Consider the following 24,943-nt stretch of genomic DNA (forward strand, 5'->3'; position numbering starts at 1 on the left):
GGACCCTTCTTTGCACTTGCCAGTTTCACTACCAGAACTAGAGTCTCTGCTCTCATTCCAGCTAAATCTCCTTGTGGTATTACAGGTAGAAAGGGAAGGCTATCCTGCACTCTTACTTGTTGGGAGCCTCGGCAGTTCACTCTTGGATGTCTCTCCTACCCCTTTACAATTAGCCAGCTAGAAACATGAGGGCCTTCCAAGAAGAGTCCTCTGGCAACCTAACCTTCCTGCCCCCACCAGCAGCTGAGTCAATTCCTTGAATGCCCAAATCCACAGGTGTGGCTGGAGTCAGGTCTTGATTAACCTGACCTGCCCTGTCCTGGCTTTAACAAACTGTCCAACAGGGGCAGCAAAACAGTGCCCCTAATTTTAATAATATCAGATATACAAGTCAAAATTTACAAAATAGTTACTGTAGGGAATAATGAATCCGTATTATAAGTGTGCTCCAAAGGATTTTTTCTGGAGCACTATTTTTCTTCCCAGCAATACATATTTTACTAAGGAAGACATAGTTTTGCATCCTAACCATTAAGCTCTAGACAAGTGGTGGATTTTTCTTTTTCAATTTTTACAATTGTGAACACCAGCGCATAATAATTTGCTGAGTTTCAGTTAGGTTGAAAACAATGGATTCCAAAAGAGCAAACACACAGGCTTCTATATGTTACAGTTACAGCTACTAATAAAAAAGTGAGTATTTTTTCATAATTTGGATATACCTGAGGTCACTGTGACCTTATGTTGTCAATAATAAAAGAATTGAGCCTAAATTTAAAAAAATTGTGAAAAATTAACTCCAGGCAAGTAAGTCCAACGCAAAAAACAACTCAAAAACAAACAAACAAACAAACAAACTTACTTTCTTCTAACCACTTCCTGGCTCCTTCAAATCTTGCCATTTAATGATCAGAAAAGGCGGGGCCAAAGTTAGCAAGGTCTGCGGCTGCGCGGAAGCGCAGCACATGAAGAGCAAGTTCTGCGGCTGGGGCGGCCACGAAGACGTCTGTGCTTCTCTGCTCTGCCGCCGTACTTCCGCTACTCTTGGAAAGTTCTGGAAGTTGGGAGGTGACGTGGCACCACGGACTTGCTGGTCGGGTAGGTGTGTTTACAGCCACTGCGGACCACGCTCTTCACGTTTTTTTTTCATTCTCCTGCCAGCGTGTTTTTTTTCCTCAGACTTGCCGGGTCCAGTTTTTACCTCAGAGATTTGGAGACGTGAGAGAGAATCCTCCCCACCATCCTTTCTTTTTGAGAGTCATATGGAACGGGGTTTCCTGAGGTTTTTTCCCATAGGGTTGTAGAACCTTCCTTTTCGGAACCCTTGTAGTCAAGTCTGCGGATTTATATTTACTTTAGGTATTGTTTGTATCCTGGTAGGAAGACTCTTAAGAACGGAAGCCGCCGTGAAGATAGTTGTGGTCCAACCTCTCACTTGTCAGTTAAGGAGACTGAGCGGGAACGCGATTTACAGGAGATTTTTGTGCAGTGTTAAGTTGATTTGAATTTGAAAACTTGGGGAAAACAAACGAAATCCTAATAGCCCAGAATCCTAGGGACTTGGAACGGGGTAATGCCTTAAGAGCGTGTGAGCTTTTTATTTTCAGACGAGGAAGCAGGCCAAGTGGAGGTGAAGGGATTTGCCCAGAGTTGCGGAGCTCTGGAGTGGATGAGTCCCCCCCCCCACCCCCCCGCGTGGCTGCTCGCCCGGGGGGCGTTTCCCCAGAGATACTGAAGGAGCCTTACTGCCGCAGCCCTGGTTGTCTGCCTCATTTCTATTCGTTAATTGTACACTCGTGGGGATCTGCGGACCCCAGTTCCTTTCTCACTTATTAGAAGTGCACAAAATTAACAAACCTCTCATAGCTTTACTTAAATTGTTTATAAAACCTACAATAACGGTGTGAATAATTAAATGGCTATATATTATGTGTGTATTATCAGGAGGATGATCGTTAGCTACACAGTGAATTGTATGGGAGGGGTAATTGAAGTTGCAGTCCTTCCTTTAACCAGCTAACCATTTACTCATCCAAAAACAAGTATTTTTTGAGTGTCTACTTCTGCCAGGTGCTGGAGATAAAGTACTATTCGTACAATAAATGAGGAAATTATGGAACATTTGGCTTCAACCCAGCAGGAAGAACTTTCTAATTATTAGAGTCATTCAAAAGTAGAATGAAACTGCCTTAGGAGATAACTAACTCACCGTAAACTGAAAGTGACTTTCATCTGGATTAGTTGGTTTCTGAATTTTGCTTTGAACTAATTTTATATTAAGTAACATGAAAAAGTAGATATTTGGTTGAGGTTAGGATGCTTATGTTTTAGGGGAAATGAAATATGTTTATAAATAATTTTGTTGGACAAAATGTGATAGGTGCTCAACCGAGATATTCTAAGGTGGATTCTGAGGAAGGAGAGGTCTCATTTAAGTTTGAGGGGCCCAGGGATAGTTTCTTGCAGGAGACAGCATTTCTAATGGGCTTTGAAAGAGAAGTAGGTTTTTTGTTTGTTTGTTTGTTTGTTTGTATGTTTGTTTTAATAGACTTCATTTTTTTACAATAGTTTTAGATTTACAGAGAAATTGAGGCAAAAGCCATAGTATTCCCACATACTGTTTTAGTTTCCCCTATTACTAACGTTTTATATTAGTATGGTACATTTGTCACAATTAATGAACCAATATTATTACATTATTATTAACTAAAGTTTATTCTGATTTCTGTAGTTTTAACTTAATGTCCTTTTTTTTCTGTTCTAGGATTCCTGTCACTATACCAAATCACATTTAATTTTAATGTTTTCTTAGTTTCCTCTTGGAGGTGACAGTTTGTCAGACTTTCTTTGTTTTTGATAACCTTGATGACTTTGAGGAGTGCTGGTCAGGTGTTTTTTAGGTTGCTCAATTACTGGAATTTGGTGTGTTTCTCACTTTAGGACTAAGACTATAGATTATTGAGAAGAAGGTTACATTGTATCATTGGTACATACTATCAGTGTGATTTATAGCTATTGGTGTAGACTTTGACCACCTGGCTGAGGTAGTGCCTGTCATGTTTTTCCAATGTCTTCTACCTGTCATGTTTCTCCAATGTGTCTTGAAGACATTGTCAGGAGATTTGTCACCTCTCCCCCATTTATTAATTTTTTAATTCATTTTAATCAGTATGGATGTGTGACTTCTTGTTTTATAGTTTGAAATATGATAAATGTTATGACTTTTATATTATTAATATAATTTAATATTATTTTATTATAATTTTACTTATTTTGCTACTCAGATTGTTCCAGCTTTAGCCATAGGAATCTCTTTCAGGTGATTCCTCTACTCTTTTTGACATACTTCTCTCAGTTTTAGTTTTTCCTTTGTTTTTTTAAATTTATGTCTGAGAGAGAAAAAGTGCACATGCACACGAGATAGGGAGGGGGATAAAGGAAGAGAGAGAGAGAGGGAAAGAATCTTAAGCAGGCTCCATACTCACTATGGAACCCAATGTAGGGCTCAATCCTGTGACTGTGGGATCATGACCTGAGCCAAAATCAAAAGTCAGACACTCAACTGACTGAACCACCCAGGTGACCCACTTTGTTTTTGTTTTTAATCACTTCCTTCCTTTCTGGCACTACAAAATACCCTAGGCTCAGCTTGTATACTTCTTGTCCCACTTCTTTTCACCATTTCTCCCAGGGATCTCCAGTTCTTTTTATTAGAGAAAAGTATTAGAAACCAAAGTCTGAGGCACCTGGGTGACTCAGTCAGTTAGGCACCTGACTTTGACTTAGGTCATGATCTCACAGTTCATGAGTTTGAGCCCTACATCAGGCTCTGTGCTCACAGCTGGGAGCCTGGAGCCTGCTTTGGATTCTGTGTCTCCCTCTCTCTGCCCCACCCCTGCTCAAGTTCTAGCTGTTTCCCTTAAAAATAAATAAACATTAAAAAAAAAAAACAAAAAAAAATTTGGCTGCTAGGTGTGATTGTTTCTGAGAAGGTATCATTTATTTTAGGCCCCTCTCAGATAACAAAGCAAAGAGATATATACATGTGTATGTACTAGTCTATCTATGTCCACCTATCTGTAAGTATTTTTATATATGTTCAGTTGTATCTCTATTAAGCTAATAGTGATTTCATAAGAGTGTTGCCAACACTAATCCATTACCACATGGATCATTCTAGCCTCGAAAGATTAAAAAAGAAATTTAAGCAAAAGTATGAAGAATGAACTTTTAAAATGCTGTTATGAACATTCTTGTACAAATCTTTTAATACATGTTGCATGCATTTCTTTCCAGTATAAACTTACAAGTGCAATTGCTAGGTGTGTATCTTCCAACTTTAGTAGATAATGCCTATCAAGAACTCTGAAAAGTCTGAAATTTTATCCTACTTGTAAGCTAACAAGTTGACCTGGTATTGTTTAATTGATGCTGGCAGAATATACATACATGATGCCTGGACGAGGAACAGGCTTTAAAAATCATGGCAAAAGTAGTAGCCACAGGTTTAGGTTCCTCATGGTTTTCCTTGGCTCCCAAATCCCAAAGTGGGTAGATGTGTTGGAATAACAGAAGTGGACCTAGATGGACACATGCAATTGGTTACATTAACAAAGAGAACACTTATTAATAAGCGGTGACAAGCTTGCTTACTGCATTTCTCAGTGTTGCTCATTGCAAATGAAAAATGATCTGGATAGAGTCAGGGCCTTATGTTCTTGGCATTTCAGAAAAAACCTTCAGGCACACTGGGGGCCCATTGAAGACTACCCCAGTAATCTCTAATTGTTGACAAAGTACAGCATTCATGATAAAAACCCTCAGCAAAGTAGGTTTAGAGGGAACATAACATAATAAAGGCCATATATGAAAAACTTATAGCTAACATCATTCTCAATGGAGAAAACTGAGAGCTTTTCTCCTAAGGCCAGGAACAAGAAGAAAAAATGTCTACTGTCACCACTTATATACAACATGGTACTGGACATTCTAGCCACAGCAAGCAGACAAGAAAAAGAAAAGACATGTAAGTTGGTAAGGAAGAAATAAAACTTTCATATTTGCAGAAGACATGATACTCTTTATAAAATCTTTATGAAAGATTGTGCCAAAACTGCTAGAATTGATAACCAAATTCAGTAAAATCACAGGATACAAAATCCGTATACAGAAATCTTGCATTTCTATACACCAATAATGAAGTAGTAGAAAAAGAAATTAAGAAAACAACCCCATTTACAATTTCACTAAAATAATAAGATACCTAGAAATAAACCTAACCAAGGAAATGAAAGATGTATGCTTTGAAAACTATAAAACACTGATGAAAGAAATTGAAGACAACACAAAGAAATGGAAAGACATTCCATGCTCATGGATTGGAAGAACAAATATTGTTAACTCTTTTTAATTTTTTTTAATATGAAATTTATTGTCAAATTGGTTTCCATACAACACCCAGTGCTCCTCCCAACAGGTGCCCTCCTCGGTGCCCATCACCCACCCTCCCCTTTCTCCCACTCATCAACCCTCAGTTTATTCTCAGTTTTTAAGAGTCTCTTATGGTTTGGCTCTCTCCCAATCTAACCTCTTTTTTTTCTCCTTCCCCTCCCCCATGGTCTTCTTTTAAGTTTCTCAGGATCCACATAAGAGTGGAAATATATGGTATCTGTCTTTCTCTATATGACTTATTTCACTTAGCATAACACTCTCCAGTTCCATCCACGTTGCTACAAAAGGCCATATTTCATTCTTTCTCATTGGCAAGTAGTATTCCTTTGTGTATATAAACCACAGTTTCTTTATCCACTCATCAGTTGATGGACATTTAGGCTCTTTCCATAATTCGGCTATTGTTCAAAGTGCTGTTGTAAACATTAGGGTACAAGTGCCCCTATGCACCAGCACTCCGTGTCCCTTGGGTAAATTCCTAGTAGTGCAATTGCTGGGTTGTAGGGTAGTTCTATTTTTAATTTTTTGAGGAACCTCCACACTGTTTTCCAGAGTGTCTGCCCCAGCTTGCATTCCCACCAGCAATGCAAGAGAGAACCTATTTCTCCACATTCTTGCCAGCATCTGTTGTTGCCTGAGTTGATAATGTTAGCCATTCTGGCAGGTGTAAAGTGGTATCTCATTGTGGTTTTGATTTGTATTTCCCTGATGATGAGTGATGTTGAGCATTTTTTCATGTGCCTGTTGGCCATCTGGATGTCTTCTTTGGAGAAGTGTCTATTCGTGTCTTTTGCCTATTTCTTTACTGGATTCTTTGTTTTTTGGGTGTTGTGTTTGATAATTTCTTCATAGATTTTGGATACTACCCCTTTATCTGATATGTCATTTGCAAATATCTTTTCCCATTCTGTCGGTTGCCTTTTAGTTTTGCTGATTGTTTCCTTCGCTGTGCAGAAGATTTTTATTTTGATGAGGTCCCAGTAGTTCATGTTTGCTTTTGTTTCCCTTGCCTCCAGAGGTTTTTGTTTCCCTTGCCTCCAGGTCAAAGAGGTTTTTGCCTGCTTTCTCCTCCAGGATTTTGATGGTTTCCTGTCTTGTCTTTCATCCATTTTGAGTTTATTTTTGTGTATGGTGTAAGAAAGTGGTCCAGGTTCATTCTTCTGCATGTCATTTTTCCCATCACCACTTGCTGAAGAGACTGTCTTTATTCCATTAGACATTCTTTCCTGCTTTGTCAAAGATTAGTTGGCCATACGTTTGTGGGTCCATTTCTGCGTTCTCTATTCTGTTCCATTGATCTGAGTGTCTTTTCTTGTGCTAGTACCATACTGTCTTGATGATTACAGCTTTGCAGTATAGCTTGAAGTCTGGGATTGTGATGCCTCCTGCTTTGGTTTTCTTTGTCAAGATCGCTTTGGCTATTATGGGTCTTTTCTGGTTCCACACAAATTTTAGGATTATTTGTTATAGCTCTGTGAAGAATGCTGGTGTTATTTTGATAGGGATTGCATTGAATATGTAGATTGCTTTGGGTAGTATTGACATTTTAACAATATTTGTTCTTCCTATCCAGGAGCATGGAATCTTTTTCCATTTTTTTGTGTCTTCTTCAATGTCTTTCATAAGTTTTCTATAGTTTTCAGTGTATAGGTTTTTCACCTCTTTGGTTACATTTATTCCTAGGTATTTTATGGTTTTTTGTGCAACTGTAAATGGGATTGATTCCTTGATTTCTCTTTCTTTCGCTTCATTGTTGGTGTATAAGAATGCAACTGGTTTCTGTGCATTGATTTTATATCCTACCACTTTGCTGAATTCATGAACCAATTCTAGCAGTTTTTTTGGTGGAATCTTTTGAGTTTTCCGTATAGACTATCATGTCATCTGCGAAGAGTGAAAGTATGACCTCCTCCTGGCCAGTTCGGATGCCTTTTATTTCTTTGTGTTGTCTGATTGCAGAGGCTAAGACTTCCAATACTATGTTGAATAACAGTGGCGAGAGTGGACATCCCTGTCTTGTTCCTGACCTTAGGGGGAAAGCTCTGTTTTTCTCCATTGAGGATGATATTAGCATTGGGTCGTTCATATATGGCTTTTATGATCCCGAGGTATGCTCCTTCTTTCCTATTCTTGACGTTTTTTATCAAGAAAGGATGCTGTATTTTGTCAAATGCTTTCTCTGCATCTGTTGAGAGGATCATATGGTTCTTGTCCTTTCTTTTATTGATGTGATGAATTGCGGTAATTGTTTTGCGAATATTGAACCAGCCCTGCATCCCAGGTATAAATCCCACTTGGTCGTGGTGAATAATTTTTTTAATGTATTGTTGGATCCGGTTGGCTACTATCTTGTTGAGGATTTTTGCCTCCGTATTCATCAGGGAAATTGGTCTATAGTTCTCCTTTTTAGTGAGGTCTCTGGTTTTGGAATCAGGGTAATGCTGGTTTCATAGAAAGAGTTTGGAAGTTTTCCTTCCATTTCTATTTTTTGGAACAGCTTCAAGACAATAGGTGTTAACTCTTCCTTAAATGTTTGGTAGAATTCCTCTGGAAAGCCATATGGCCCTGGACTCTTGTTTTTTGGGAGATTTTTGATTACCAATTCGAATTCCCTACTGGTTTTGGGTCTGTTCAAATTTTCTATTTCTTTCTGTTTAGTTTTGGTAGTGTATATGTTTCTAGGAATTTGTCCATTTCTTCCAGATTGCCCATTTTATTGGCATATAATTGCTCATAATATTCTCTTACTGTTTTTATTTCTGCTGTGTTGGTTTTGATCGCTTCTTTTTCATTCTTGATTTTATGTGTTCTTGTCCTTTCCTCTTTCTTTTTGATCAAACTGGCTAGTGGTTTATCAATTTTGTTAATTCTTTCAAAGACCAGATTCTGGTTTCATTGATCTGTTCTGTTTTTTTTTTTTTTTTTTGGTTTCGATAGCATTAATTTCTGCTCTAATCTTTATTATTTCCTGTCTTCTGCTGGTTTTGGGTTTCATTTGCTGTTCTTTTTTCAGCTCCTTAAGGCATAAGGTTAGGTTGTATATCTGAGATCTTTCTTCCTTCTTTCGGAAGGCCTGGATTGCTATATACTTTCCTCTTGTGGACTGCCTTTGCTGTGTCCCAGAGGTTTTGGGTTGTGGTGCTATCATTTTCATTGACTTCCATATACTTTTTAATTTCCTTTAACTGCTTGGTTAGCCCATTCATTCTTTAGTAGGATGTTCTTCAGTCTCCAAGTATTTGTTACCTTTCCAAATTTTTTCTTGTGGTTGATTTCGAGTTTCATAGCATTGTGGTCTGAAAATATGGACAGTATGATATCAATCTTTTTGTACTTACTTAGGGCTTATTTGTGTCCCAGTATATGGTCTATTCTGGAGAACGTTCCATGTGCACTGGAGAAGAATGTATATGCTGCTGCTTTAGGATGAAATGTTCTGAATATATCTGTTAAGTCCATCTGGTCCAGTGTGTCATTCAAAGCCATTGTTTCCTTGTTGATTTTTTGATTAGATGATCTGTCCATTGTTGTGAGTAGGGTGTTGAAGTCTCCTATTATGATATTACTGTCAATGAGTTTCTTTATGTTTGTGATTATTTGGGTGCTTTCACATTTGGTGCATAAATGTTTACAGTTGTTAGGTCTTCTTGGTGGATAGAGCCCTTGATTATAATATAATGCCCTTCTGCATCTCGATACAGCCTTTATTTTAAAGTCTAGATTGTCTGATATAAGTATGGCTACTCCGGCTTTCTTTTGTTGACCATTAGCATCATATATGGTTCTCCATCCTCTTATTTTCAATCTTAAGGTGTCTTTAGGTCTAAAGTGGGTCTCTTGTAAACAGCATATAGATGGATTTTGTTTTCTTATCCATTCTGTTACCCTATGTCTTTTGATTGGAGCATTGAGTCCATTGACGTTTAGAGTGAGTACTGAAAGATATGAATTTATTGCCATTATGATGTTTGTAGAGTTGGAGTTTCTGGTGGTTCTCTGGTCCTTTATAATCTTTGTTGCTTTCGGTATTTATATATATATATATTTTTTTTTTTCATCTTTTTTCCCCTCAAAGAGTTCCCCTTAAAATTTCTTGCAGGGCTAGTTTAGTGGTCACAAACTCCTTTAATTTTTGTTTGGGAAACTTTTTATCTCTCCTTCTATTTTGAATGACAGTCTTGCTGGATAAAGAATTCTTGGCTGCATATTTTTCTGATTCAGTACACTGAATATATCCTGCCACTCCTCTGGCCCGCCAAGTTTCTGTGGATAGGTCTGCTGCAAACCTGATCTGTCTTCCCTTGTATGTTAGGGACTTTTTTTCCCTTGCTGCTTTCATGATTCTCTTCTTGACTGACTATTTTGTGAATTTGACTATGATATGCCTTGTTGATGGTCAGTTTTTGTTGAATCTAATGGGGGTCCTATGTGCTTCCTGGGTTTTGATATCTGTGTCCCCAGGTTAGGAAAGTTTTCTGCTATGATTTGCTCACATAACCCTTCTACCCTTATTTCTCTCTCTTCCTCTTCTGGGACCCCTATGATTCTGATCTTGTTCTTTTTTAATGAGTCACTGATTTCTCTAATTCTTAAATCATGCTTTTTTGCCTTAAGCTCCCTCTTTTTTTTCTGCTTCATTATTCTCTATAAGTTTGTCCTCTATATCACTGATTCTCTGTTTTGCCTTATCCATCCTTGCCACTGCTGCATCCATCCATGATTGCAGCTCAGTTATAGCATTTTGAGTTTCATTCTGGCTATTTTTTACTTCTTTTATCTCTGCAGAAAGGGATTCTAATCTATTTTCGACTCCAGCTAGGATTCTTATTATCGTGATTCTAAATTCTGGTTCAGACATCTTGCTTGTATCTGTGTTGGTTAAATCCCTGGCTGTCGTTTCTTTGTGCTCTCTCTTTTGGGGTGAATTCCTTTGTCATTTTGAAGGGAGAAAAGGAATTAATGAGGTAGAAAAATAAAAATTAAAAAAAATTAAAATTTAAAAAATACTAAAATTTAAAAATTAAACACACACACACAAAAATTGAATAAATGATGCTAGATCCTAGGTGTGTTTTGGTGGGTGTTGAAAGTGGTTTGACAGATTAGAGAAAAAAGGGGGGGGCAGGAAAGGAAATCGTTTGAGAATTTGAAAAAATGAATACACTGAAGTAGACTAAAATGAGATGATGGGAGTAAAATAGAATTTGAAAAAAATTACACAAAAGTAAATATAGTAGAAAAAAATTTAAAATATTTTTAATAAAAATTAAAAATAAATAATTTTTTCTCTTTTTGTATTCAAGAAAAAGAAAAGAAACAAAAAGAAAAAAAATCATTTGAAAATTTGAACAAGTGCATACACTGTAGTAGACTAAAATAAAATGATGCAAGTAATATAGAATTTGAAAAAATTTACATAAAAGCAAAAAATATAGTAAAAAAATTAAAGAAAAATATTTTTAGTAGAAATTGAACATAAAAATGAGGTTTTTCTCTTTCTGCATTCAAGGAAAAGAAAAACAAAAAGGAAAAAAGAAAAAGAAAAAGAAATCGTTTGAAAATTTGAAAAGGTGAATACATTGAAGTAGACTAAAAGAAAATGATGGACGTAAGATAAATTTGAAAAAATTTACACAAGAGTAAAAAATATAGTAAAAAAAATTAAAAAAACATTTTTAATAAAAATTGAAGATAAAAATGATTTTTTCTCTTTCTGCTGAATTCTGTGGTTCAGGTTGTGCAGATTGTTGTGTTAATCCTCCAGTCAGTTTTCTAGGTGTGTAGGATGGTTTAGTGTTGGTCTGGCTGTATTTCATGGACACGAGAAACACAAAAAACTTCCATGCTGTTCTGCCATCTTGGCTCCTCCTAGACTTTAGATTTGTTGTTACCATTGGGTTCATATTATAACTTCTTATGTTATAACAGTCTATATCAATGTGATGGTTGCTTAAGTTTGAACACATTCTAAAAGCACTAAATTTTTACTCCCTACTCCATATTTTAGGTATATGTTGTCATATGCTACATCTTTTTATTTTGTATATCCTTTGACCAATTTTTATCAGTATAATTGATTTTACTACTGTTGTGTTTTAATGTCCACATTGGCTTTATAAATTATTAATCTTCCTTTATGTTTGATTTTATCTATGAATTTATTTCCTTTCATATTTTTTTTCCACTTATGGCCTTTTCTTTCTTCTTAAAGAATTATCTTAAACATTTTTTGTAAAGCTAATTTAATGGTGATGGACATCTTTAACTTTTGTCAGAGGATCTTACAACCTCTCCTGTTCTGAGTGATAAACTTGCTGAGTAGAGTATTCGTCACATAGGTTTTTTTCCTTTCAGCACTTTGAATGTGTCCTGCCTCTCCAGTCTGGTCTGCAAAGTTTCTTCCCAAAATCAACTGATAGCTTTCTGGCATTTTCCTTGTATGTAACTGTTTTCTTTTTTCTTGCTCCTTTTAAAATTCTCTATCATTATTTTTGTTGTTCTAAATATGTGTATTGGTGTGGACTAACTTGGGTTTACCTTTATATAGGCTGACTGTACTTCCTGGACTTGGATGGCTGTTTTCTTTTCCAGAGTAGGGAACTTTTCATCTGTTATTTTTTTTAGGTAAGTTTTCTGCCCCTTACTCTTTATCTGTTTATTCCAGGATCTCTGTAATGGGAGTGTTACTGTACTTGATGATATTGCTGAGTTCCTTTAACCTATTTTCATTTGTTATTACTCTTTTTGCTATTAAACTTGGTTGCTTTCCATTACTCTGTCTTCCAGATCACTGATCCTTTCTTCTGTATCCTCTAATCTGTTTGTTGATTCTCTCTAGTGTATTTTTTTTATTTCAGTTATTGAATTTTTAAGTTCTGACTAGTTCTTTTTTATATTTTATGTCTCTTTGTTGAGGTTGTTACTGAGATTGCTGTCTTTTTTCAAGTTGTATTTTTATGATCATTACTTTGAATTCTTTATCTCTGTTTCATTTAGTTCATTTACTATGATTTTGTCTTGTTCTTTCATTTGAGACATATCTTGTGTCTCCTTTTTGTCTAATTATCAGTTTTTGTTTCTATGTATTAGGTAAGTCACTTATGTCTCGTGGTCTTGAAAGAAGTAGCCTCATGTAGAAGATGTCCTATGGTGCCCTGTAGTGCAATCCCTCTGGGTCTCCAGAACCAGGCTCTCCAATGGTCTTGCTTGTGTCTGCTGTACTAAATGATAAATGTCATGTTTGTTCTGACTGTTCTGCCAACCAGCCGTTCCCCACCATTCTCCCTTGGGTTTCTCTATTCCCTGAGGCACAACAATATTGAAATTAGGCCAGTCAGTAACGCTACAGTGGACTCTGAGTGTTCATGTGAAACGAAGAGTCCACACACCTCACCTTAAATTGAAAGCTAGCAATAACTAAGCTTAATGAGGAAGGCATGTCAAAAGGCCAAGATGGGCTGAAAGTTAGGCTTCTTGCAGTTAACCACTTAGCCAGGTTATGAATGAAAAGAAAGAGTTTGTGAAGGAAATTAAGAGTGCTATTCCAGTCAACACACAAATGATAAGAAAGCAAAATAGCCTTTTTTTACTGATAAGGAAAAAGTTTTAGTGAGCTGAATAGATCAAACTAACTACTATAGTCCCTTAAATTCCTAATCCAGAGCAAGGCCCTAACTCTTTTCAATTCTGTGAAGACTAAGAAAGGCCAGGAGGTTGTAGAAGTAAAAATTTGAAGCTAGCAGAAGTTGGTTCATGAGATGTAAGAAAAGACCTCTCCATAAAAGTTCAAGGTGGGGGTGCCTGGGTGGCTTACTTGATTAAGTGTCCAACTTCAGCTCAGGTCATGATCTTGCAGTTTGCGAGTTTGAGCCCCACATTGGGCTCTGTGCTGACAGCTTGGAGCCTGGAGCCTGCTTCAGATTCTGTGTCTCCCTCTCTCTCTGAGCCCCCCTGCCCCCCCGTCTCTCTGTCTCTCTTTCAAAAATAAATAAACATTAACAATTTTTTTTAAGTAGAAGGTGAAGGAGCAGATGCTGATGTAGAAGCTTCAGCAAGTTATCTAGAAGATCTAGCTAAGATAATTCATGAAGGTGGCTACATAAACAACAGAATGTAGATGTAACTAACAGCCTTGTATTGGAAGGAGATGCCATCTAGGACTTTGTTAGCTAGAGAGAAGTCAGTGGAAGTCAATACCTGGCTTCACAGTGCCAAAGGATAGATAGGCTGACTTTCTTGTTAGGGGCTAATGCAGCTGATGATTTGAAGTTGAAGCCAGTGGTCATTTGCCATTCTGAAAATCTTAGGGCTTTTAAGAATTGTGCTAAATCTGTGCTTGTGCTGTATAAATGGAACAACAGATCTGAGTGATGGCACATCTGTTTATAGCATGGTTTACTGAATATTTCAAACCTACTTTTGAGATGTACCACTCGGAAAAAAAGATTTTTTTTAAATATTACTGCTCATTGGCATTGCACCTGATCACCCAAGGGTTTTGAGATGTACAGTGAGATTAATGTTGTTTTCTTGACTACTGACACATCTGTTGTGCAACTCCTAGATCAAGGAGTAATTTCGACTTTCAAATCTTACTATGAGAAATGCGTTTCATAAGGCTACCGTTGCTGTAAATAGTGATTCTTCTGATGGATCTGGGCAAAGTTGGTTGAAAAACTTCTGGAAAGGAGTCACCATTCTAGATCCCATTAAGAACATTCATGATTAATGGGAAGGGGTCAAAATATCAACATGAACCAGAGTTTGCAAGATGCTGATTCTTACCCTTATAGATAGTGGAGGGGTTCAGGACTTCATTGGAGGAAATAATTGCAGATATGGTGGAAATAGCAAGAGAAGTAGAATGAGAAGTAGAGCCTGAATATGTGACTCAATGGCTGCAATCAATGACTGAAAGACTTTCACTGAGGAGTTGTTTCTTTTATTTTTTAAGTTTATTTATTTTGAAAGAGGGAGCATGCAATCAGGGGGAAGGGCAGAGAGAGAGAAGAGAGAGAATCGCAAGCAGGATCCACGTCATCAGTGCAGAGCCTGACATGGGCTTCGACTCCACGAACCATGAGATTAAGACCTGAGCCGAAGTCAAGAGTCAAATGCTTAACTGACTGAGCCACCCAGGTGTTCTTGAGAATGTACTTCTTAAGGATGGGCACAGAAAGTGGTTTCCTGAGATGGAATCTACTCCTGGCAAAGTTGCTGTGCAGGTGGTTGAAATGACAACAGAGGATTTAGAATATTACATAAACGTAGTTGATAAAGCAGCAGCAGGGTTTGAAAGGACTGACTCCAATTTTGAAAGAAGATCTACTGTCGATAAAATGTTATCAGACAGCATCATGTGCTATAGGTAAATGGTTTCTGAATACAAGAGTAAATCAGTATGGCAGACTTCCTTGTTGTCTTATTTTAAGAAATTGCCACAGCCAGACAAACTTTCAGCAGCTACTATCCTGGTAAGTCAACAACCATCAACATTGAGGAAAGACCCTTCTCCAGCAAAAAGATGACATTCACTGAAAGCTCAAGATTACGGTTAGCATTTTTAGCAAAAAAGTATTTTGTTTTTCTAATGTTTATTTATTTTTGAGAGAGAGACAGAGACAGAGCATGAGCAGGGGAGGGACAGAGAGAGGAGACAGAATCTGAAGCAGACTCCAGGCTCTGAGCTGTCAGCACAGAACCCAACATGGGGCTGGAACTCAGGAGCTATGAGATCATGACCTGAGCTGAAGTCAGATGCTTAAATGACTGAGCCACCCAGGCAAGCCAAAAAAGTATTTTTTAATTAAGATATGTACATTTTTTAAGACATAATGTTGGGGCGCCTGGGTGGCTCAGTTGATTAAGTGTCCGACTTTGGCTCAGGTCACGATGTTGGGGTTTGTGAGCTGGAGCCCCACATTGGGCTGTGTGCTGACAGGTCGGAGCCTGGAGCCTGCTTCCAGTTCTGTGTCTCCCTCTCTCTCTGCCCCTGCCCCACTTGTGCTCTGTCTCTGTCTATCAAAAAAAAATAAATGTAAACAAAAATTTTTTAAAAAGACATAATGCTATTGCACACCCAGCAGACTATAGTATAGTAGACAGAACTCTCTTTTTAAAGTTTATTGATGTATTTTGAGAGAGAGCACAAGTGGGGGAGGAGTAGAGAGAAAGAAATTGAGACAATTTCTCAATTGGATGGGACGCCTGAGTGGCTCAGTCATTAAGCATTTGACTTCAGGTAATGTCACAGTTCATGAGCATGAACTCTGCTTTGGGTGAGCACGAGCCCTGTGTCAGGTAAGCACAAGCCCTGCTTCCTGCAAAAACATGAGTTCCACTTCTGGTGAGCCCAGCTTCTCTCTCTCCCTCTTTCTCTCTCTCCCTCCATCTTCCTCTGTCTCCCTCTCTCTCTCTCTGCCCCTCACTCACTTGCTCTCTCTCTCTCAGTCACACACACACACACACACACACACACACACACACACACACACACAAAGAAAAAAAATCCTAAGTATGCAAGCAGCCTGTGAGCTGCTAGTGCAGAGCCCAACTCAGGGCTCCTACTCTTGAAACCATGAGATTATGACTGAGCCAAAACGAAGAGTCAGATGCTTACCCTACTGAGCCACCCAGACGCCCAGTATAATATACATAACTTTTTTACTTTATTTCTATTATTATTTTTTTTAAATAGGCCCCATGCCTAGTGTGGAGCCCAAAGCAGGCCTTGAACTCATGACCCTGAGATCACAACCTGAACTCAAGATCAAGAGCCAGACCCTTAACTGACTGAGCGACCCAGGTGCCCCAAGCATATGTAACTTTTATATGCACCAGGAAACCAAAAAATTCATTTAACTTACATTATTGTGATATTTGCTTTACTGGGGGGGGGGGGGGATCTAGAACCTAATTCACAATTTCTCCGAGATATACCTGTATTTAGATTTCTCTTTTCTTATTTCCATATCTTCACTATTGAAATTTTTGTCTTATTAGAACAGTGTCCATTTCATATAGGCATCAAATTTGCTGATACAGAGTTGTTAAAATCTTTATAATATTTTTAACTTCTGAAAGTTTGGCAGTGATATTCCTTCTTATATTCCAGATTTGGTAGTTTATATCTCCTCCCTCCCCACTTCTCTCCTTTTTTCTCTCTGTTAGTTTAGCTAAATATCAATTTTTTTTCATCTTTTCAAAGAGCCAACTTTCTCTTTCATTAATTTTCTCTGGTGTTTTTCTGTATTCTATTTTATGGAATTCTGTTTTAATCTTTGTTACTTTTTTCTAATTGTTTTGGCTTTAATTTGTTCTTCTGGGTTGTTTTTTTTTTTTAATGGAGTAAGGTACTAACTTGAAATCTTCTTTTTAAATTTAGTCTTTTAAAGCTATAAATTTCCCTGGATACTACTTTAGCCATATCCTATGAATTTTGATACATTTTCTATTTCTTCTCACTCAGCTCAAAATAATGTCTAATTTCCATTGTGATTCCTTTTTTGACGCATGCATTTCTTATGTATGTTTAACTTCTTTATTTGAAGAAATTTGGTTTTATTGGTATTGATTTCTAATTTAATTCTCTTATGGTTAGAGGGCATGCTTTGTATGATTTTTGTTTCATGTGTTTTGGGTCTCTGTTAGATGGGTCTCTGTTAGATGTTACGTTTACAGTTGTTATATATTCCTGATATATTGACTCTTTTATCATTTTAAAGTATCTCTCTTGGTCTCTAGTGATGTTTCTTATCCTGAAGTCTATTTTGTTTTTTATTAATACAGCCACTCCAGCTCTCTTATACTCTTTGCATGGTGTATCTTTTTCTTATGACTTTCAGTCTGTTTATATTCTTGAATCTATGACAGCGTATAGTGGATTTTGCTTTGGAACATTTTTCTGTTCATATTTGATGTAATTATTCAATATGGCTGGATTTATGCCTATTATTTAAAATTTATAAGAGATATAATCCACATAACACAAAAATAACTTTTAAAGTGAATTAAAATGAATTTTTAAAGTGACTTAAAGTGAATTTTAAATTCAATGATTTTTAGTATATTCACTTTGCTGTACAACCATCACCACCATTAGGTCTGCCATTTTGTCATTTATTCTTTATAGGTCTTTTGTTGTTATTCTTCTGTTATTTTTTTTTTACTACGATTTTTGTGATGTATGAATATTTTTTTTAGTTTACAACTTTAATTCCTCTTTATTTTTTTACTTTTTGTTTTTTAGTTACTTTCTAAGTGTTTTTAGACTATAATATGCATCTTATTATTATTTCAGATTAATACTTCTACTTGGTACTATAAAATGGATTCTCCCACTGAGAGATGTTAGAAGTTAAATATATGAGATATTTATTACAATTAAAATAGTTTCTTTCATTGCTAGAAGCCTACTGTTAATATTACCAGTGTATCTCATCACTGATGTTATAGGAACATAATTCATTGATCAACTACTTAGTAAACCCCACTATGCTAAGTGTTAAGGGAATATAATAAGGAAGTAAATTCATATCTCAAACAAGTAGAGGGAAATTCTTTAATGATGTTAATTGGGAAAGATAATTATGGGATAATATTTGAGGTTTTGTAGATAGAGATGAGATTTACATTTTCAGAGATAAGAGGGGCATTTCATTGAGAAACCTGAGAAAATTTTGGAAGTTTAGAATATGGATGGTGTATGTAAGTGATGGCAATTAAAATACCACAGACATGGGGCACCTGGGTGGCTCAGTCGGTTGGGCGTCCGACTTCGGCTCAGGTCATGATCTCACGGTCCGTGAGTTCGAGCCCCGCGTCGGGCTCTGTGCTGACGGCTCAGAGCCTGGAGCCTGTTTCAGATTCTGTGTCCCCCTCTCTCTCTGACCCTCCCCCGTTCATGCTCTGTCTCTCTCTGTCTCAAAAATAAATAAACGTTAAACAAAAAAATTAAAAAAAAATACCAAGATTTCGTGCTTAAAATGGCAGATTGACCCCATTTGTTTATCTTCTCTTTTTCTCCAAAGGCTTTTGAAATGACAGTAAATATTTCTTTAAAAAGTTAACAAACACAAAGATATGAGGAATAAAATAGCAAATGAGAGATTTAAATGAGTAGGAGGAAGCTAGAAGACAGGAATGGTAATTGATTTGGTTATAAAAGAAAATTATCTATGTGTCTACAGAGGGAGAAATTAATGAGAAAAGAGGAGTTTTGCTTCATGGACCTCCTGAGAGACTGAGTACTGTACTTAGAAGCATCAGGTATTGGTGCCATCAAGAGCAGAATGTGGAAGAAGGAAAGATTGTTGAAAGTTTATATGCAAATCTGTTAGAACCTCCCTGGGTTCTCTTCTCCATCCTGAACGTCCAAGCAAATTCACTCTACAGTTCTCCTATGGAGGAGGCTGGAGGTTTGTTTTCTGGAGTAGTTCAGCTGGGAAGATGGATTTGGGAATACCAGGCCAATGTCTTACCTTATAAGAGATGTCTTCTCTGACCATCCCAACATAAAATAACAGCCTCCAGCACTTACTCCCCATATACCCTGATTTATTTTTCTCCATGGCACACATTACTACCTTCCATCACTCTCTCCTTATCACCCATATTTGTCTTTTGTTTTTTAATTGCTGGAATCATCCCACTAGAATGGAAGCTTCATGAGAGTAGAGATTTGTCTGTTTTGTTCACTGTTGTGTCCCCAGTCCCTATAATAGTATCAGATATGTACGTAAATATTTTTAATTAATAAATACAGAAATAAGAAAAATTAAGGATCACTAGACAGAAAACTCCAACACGAAAACTAGATAAGATAATCAGAAAAAAAGAGACCTGTAGAAAACAGACCATATGGACAACAGAAGAAAACTTTTTGAAGATGTAACTAATTACCTCAGGGAAATTACAGATTTTTGAGTTCATAAAATAAACAGATGCCATAAAGAAGAATGATCAGAGAGTAAGAAAGAACCTCTAATAACTATATATATCATATATATGATATATAATCATATGATATATATGATATATATCATACATGATTTGTGTGTATATATATATATATATATATATATACACCATATATATGTATATGTATATATGATAGTTTAAATTTTAAAAAACAAAACTCTTGGCTTCTGGTTGCCAGTCCAGCATGTAAAGAGCATGAAGCTAGTAACTCCATCCTATTAATTAGTAAAAAGGTGAACAAACTGAAAAATCAACAACTCTTCTTAAATCTGTCAGGGAAGTGAGATTACATGGCAAACTTCTGCACCCAAAATTTTAGAGGCAGAGAGATTGATACAAAGAATCACCTAATTGGAGCAGAAACCAATAAGCAGAAACCTCTGCAGGAACCAGTACTGGGATAGGAAAATCTAAAGTGTAATTGAAGAATTCCTGAAAGCACTGTGTCAATAAGTGCGGAGATCAAATCATTAGGGGACCCTGTCTTAGTTTGACCTGCCATAGCCATTCCCATAGACTGGGTGGCTTAAACAGCAGAGATTTATTTTCTTAAAGTTCTGGAGGCCAGAAGTCTGAGATCAGGGTGCCATCTTAGTGCTGTTCTGGTAGGAACTTGCTTCCTAGCTTGCAGATAGCTTTCTTGCTGTGTCCTTATATAGCAGGGAGAGAGTGACTGCACTAGCAAGCTCTAGCATCTCTTCTTATAAGGGCGCTGATCCCATCATGAGGGGCCCACACTCTTGATCTCATCTAAACCTTCCTATTTCCAAATACCATCACATTGAGGATTGGGGCCTCATTATGTGATTTTGGTGGAACATAATTCAGTCCATAGCAGGCCTCCGCATTTTGTTAGTTCTACCTCCAGGAGCTCTACCAGGTTCTCACAGTGAATATTGAAGAAAACTTCCTTTGTGCTTCTGGTTGGGGGCTGGGGGTGGGGGGTATTTTGAAATATGCAAGCATCCTGTTCTTTTTTTTTAATATGAAATTTATTGTCAAGTTGGTTTCCATACAACACCTAGTGCTCCTCCCAACAGGTGCCCTCCTCAATACCCGTCACCCACCCTCCTCTCCCTCCCACCCCCATCAACCCTCAGTTTGTTCTCAGTTTTTAAGAGTCTCCTATGGTTTGGCTCCCCCCCCCCTTACTTTTTTTTTTCTCCTTGCCCTCCCCCATGGTCTTCTGTTAAATTTCTCAGGATCCACATAAGAGTGAAAACATATGGTATCTGTCTTTCTCTGTATGACTTATTTCACTTAGCATAACACTCTCTAGTTCAATCCATGTTGCTACAAAAGGCTATATTTCATTCTTTATCATTGCCACGTAGTATTCCTCTGTGTATATAAACCACAATTTCTTTATCCATTTATCAGTTGATGGACATTTAGGCTCTTTCCATAATTTGGCTGTTGTTGAAAGTGCTGCTATAAACATTGGGGTACAAGTGCCCCTATGCACCAGCACTCCTGTATCCCTTGGGTAAATTCCTAGCAGTGCTATTGCTGGGTCATAGGGTAGGTCTATTTTTAATTTTTTGAGGAACCTCCACCCTGTTTTCCAGAGTGCCTCCACCAGTTTGCATTCCCACCAACAGTGCCAGAGGGTTCCTGTTTCTCCACATCCTCTCCAGCATCTATAGTCTCCCGATTTGTTCATTTTAGCCACTCTGACTGGCGTGAGGTGGTATCTCATTGTGGTTTTGATTTGTATTTCCCTGATGAGGAACGACGTTGAGCACATAGACCAATGGAATAGAATAGAGACTCCAGAATTGGGCCCACAAAAATATGGCCAACTAATCTTTGACAAAGCAGGAAAGAATATCCAATGGAAAAAAGACAGTCTCTTTAACAAATGGTGCTGGAAGAACTGGACAGCAACATGCAGAAGAATGAAACTAGACCACTTTCTTACACCATTCACAAAAATAAACTCAAAATGGATAAAGGACGTGAAGGTAAAGGACGTGTGAGGCAGGAAACCATCAAACCCTAGAGGAGAAAGGAAAAAAACCTCTCTGACCTCAGCCGCAGCAATTTCTTACTTGACACATCTCCAAAGGCAAGGGAATTAAAAACAAAAATGAACTATTGGGATCTCATGAAGATAAAAAGCTTCTGCACTGCAAAGGAAACGATCAACAAAACTAAAAGGCAACCGAAGGAATGGGAAAAGATATTTGCAAATTACATATTGGACAAAGGGCTAGTATCCAAAATCTATAAAGAACTCCCCAAACTCCTCACCCAAAAAACAAATAATCCAGTGAAGAAATGGGCAGAAAACATGAATAGACACTTTTCTAAAGAAGACATCCAGATGGCCAACAGGCACATGAAGAGATGCTCAATGTTGCTCCTCATCAGGGAAATGCAGGCATCCTGTTCTTAAAAATTCTGCCCTCAAGAGAAACTACTTTACCAGAGCCTAATCCTGTTGGGGTTTTATCATAGCCTAATCAACGTGGGAGAAGGGAAATACCCAGCTTTAGTCCCCTCCAGGCATCCTGTCTCACCTAACCAGAGGAAATACTGGACAAACACAAGTGAAATTCTCAGCTAAGGGGTGCAGGCTCCCAAAAAGACTGAGACCTAATAATAAGACTGTGGAATGCTTCTCCTCCCTGTACACCTTACCACTGTCACCAAAGGCCTGTGTACCAGAGTTTCTTTTACCAGGTACATCATGTTAGGCTTTAAACAAAAAATGATAAGGCATGCTAAAAGGCAGAAAACATAATTTGAAGAGACCATAAACATCAGAATCAGACACATCTAGATGCAGCAGGAATGTTGTAATTATTAGACTAGGAATTTAAAACAACTATAATTTATATGTGGAGGCTCTAATGGAAAAAGTAAACAATATACAAGAACAGATGGATAATGTAAGCAGAGAGGTGGAAATTGTAAGAATCCAAAAAGAAATGTTGGAGATAAAAGACAATGTAACAGGAAGAATGCATTTGATGGGCTTATTAGTATAATTGACACAGCTGAGGAAAGAATCTCTGAGCTTGAGAATATGCTAATAGAAACTTCCAAAACTGAAAAGCAAAGAGAAAAAAAGTCCAAACAATTGAGCAAAATGTCCACCAACTGTGGGACAATTAGAAGAAGTGCAATATACGTGTAATGTGAATATCAAAAACAGAAGGAAGAGAAAGGAAGAGAAGAAATACTTGAAGCAGTGACTAAGAATTTCCATTTCCCCAAATTAACGCCAGACACCAAACCACAGATTCAGATATCTCAGGGAACACCAAACAATGATAAATGCCAAAAAACTACCTAGGCATATTATACTCAGACTACAGAATATCAAAGATAAAATATCAAAGAAACCACCTTATCAGAGGAGCAAAGATACAAATTACATTACACCAGATCTTGCTGGTGCTGTCACTCTCTGTGCCATGTGAGGATGCAGCAAAAGGTGGCCAACTGTCTGCAAGCTAGAAAGAATGTTCTCACCAGAACCCATCTAGGATGGCACCCTGGTCTTGGATGTAATTGGATGTAAACCATGCAAGCAAGAGTGTGGAGTGAAATATTCAAATTATTGAGAGAATAAAACCATCCACCTGGAATTTTGTGTCCTGCTGTCTTCCTTCAAAAGTGAGGGAGAAATAATTTTTTTTCTCACATGGGCAGAAATTGAGAGATTTTCCTGCCAGTTGATTTGTTTTTCAAGAAATGGTAAGAATTTATTGAGAGAACACTTTATGTTAACTAACTGGAATTAAAATAAAAACTTTAAAAAATGAAAATAAAAACATCATACAACTTAAAACAAGAAAAAAAATTTCTTGAGAGAAGGAAAATGATAGTGTCAGGAACTCAGATCTATATAAAGAAAGGCAGAGCAATAGAGAAGTAATAAGTGAAAGTAAAATAAAAACTTACTTATCCTTAATTCATCTAATAGATAAAAGCTTTTTTCCCAAATAATAGTAACAACAATGTATTTGATGGTTATAGCTGATGTTAAGGTGAAAAAAAATGACAGCAGTGACATAAGGGATGGGAGGGTGGATTTAGGAATGTTTTTTATTATAAGGTACTTGTACTATTTATGAAGTGGTATACTGTTATTTGAAAATAAGCTTGGCTTGGGGCGCCTGGGTGGCTCAGTTGGTTGAGCATCCGACTCCGACTCAGGTCATGATCGCACAGCCTGTGAGTTTGAGCCCCATGTCGGGCTCTGTGCTGACAGCTTGAAGCCGGGAGCCTGCTTTAGATTCTGTGTCTCTTTCGGTCTCTGCCCCTAACCCACTCATATTCTGTCTCCGTCTCTCTCAAAAATAAATAAACATGAAAGAAAATTTAAAAAAAAGAAAATAACCTTAGCTTGGTTATAAATGTATATTGCACACTCTAGAGCAACCGCTGAAACATAGTAAAACAACAAAACAAAAAACAAGCCTTTAAGGTTGGTTAGGGAATAACCTGGAAAATGACAAGAAAAAAAAAATGAAAACAGGAAAAGACCAAGATCAAGCTGTGAGATCTAATACCCAACTGATAACAGTTGAAAAAAACAAAAACAAAATGAAATACAAAAGAATATTGGGAATATTAAATATTTGATTCTAGTTTTCTAGGATTGAGGAACATGAGTATCCAGATTAAAAGAGCTCGCTGAGTACTCAGTACAATTCAGGTAAAAAGATCTACCCAAAAACACATTGTTGTGAAATTTCAAAAGATTAGAGGTTAAGAAAGACCCAAAACATGAAGGTACCATAAAAGCTTTTGGAGAAAACAAATGAAAAATAAGTCACTTATACAGGAATAGGAATCAACATGGTATGTCCACAGCTACATTGGTTGTCTAGATGACAGTAGAGTAATATTTATAAAGTTCTTAAAGAAAACCTATCTAATAAGATATATATGTATATGTATATATACATACACCCACAAGCATGTATATAAGTACAAACACATGCATATATACATATAAGTATCAAATATGGAGATAGAATAAAGACTTTCAGACATGCAAGTGCTCAAAATACATCTATATATTATCTGTTTGCCTTGCATCTTTTTAAGAGAACTACTAAAGAATGCTTCATAAACCACAATGAGATACCACGACACACCTGTCAGAATGGCTAAAATTAACAACTCAGGCAATTACAGATGTTGGCAAGGATGTGGAGAAAGAGGAGCCCTTTTGTACTGCTGGTGGGAATGCAAACTGGTGGAGGCACTCTGGAAAACAGTATGGAGGTTCCTCAAAAAATTAAAAACAGGACTATCCTATGACCCAGCAATTGCACTACTAGGTATTTATGCAGAGGATACAGGTGTGCTGTTTCAAAGGGACACATGCACCCCAATGTTTACAGCAGCACTATCAACAATAGCCAAAGTATGCAAAGAGCCCAAATGTCCATCAATGGGGAATGGATAAAGAATATGTGGTATATATATATATACACACACACACACACACACACACACACACACACACACACAGTGGAGTATTACTCGGCAATCA

The 24,943-nt window shown here is 37.2% G+C and overlaps 1 protein-coding gene across 3 annotated transcripts in view; it reads left to right on the forward strand.

The window, feature by feature from the left end:
• The first annotated feature begins 940 nt into the window (after nucleotides 1-940).
• CC1H1orf146 (chromosome C1 C1orf146 homolog) overlaps nucleotides 941-24,943 on the forward strand; it is a 54,329-nt gene continuing 30,326 nt past the window's right edge. Inside the window, exons 1-3 of one of the 3 annotated variants that reach the window (XM_053214441.1) lie at nucleotides 949-1,098; nucleotides 11,806-11,888; nucleotides 11,999-12,075. The gene's annotated coding sequence lies outside the window, so the exon portion shown is untranslated. Of the gene's footprint in view, nucleotides 1,103-11,805; nucleotides 11,889-11,998; nucleotides 12,076-24,943 lie in introns of all 3 variants that reach the window. The other 2 variants (XM_015064473.3, XM_053214443.1) reach the window with 2 other exon arrangements.

This window comes from Acinonyx jubatus, chromosome C1, assembly GCF_027475565.1.
Source record: "Acinonyx jubatus isolate Ajub_Pintada_27869175 chromosome C1, VMU_Ajub_asm_v1.0, whole genome shotgun sequence".
In the NCBI taxonomy this organism is placed as follows: Eukaryota; Metazoa; Chordata; class Mammalia; order Carnivora; family Felidae; genus Acinonyx; species Acinonyx jubatus.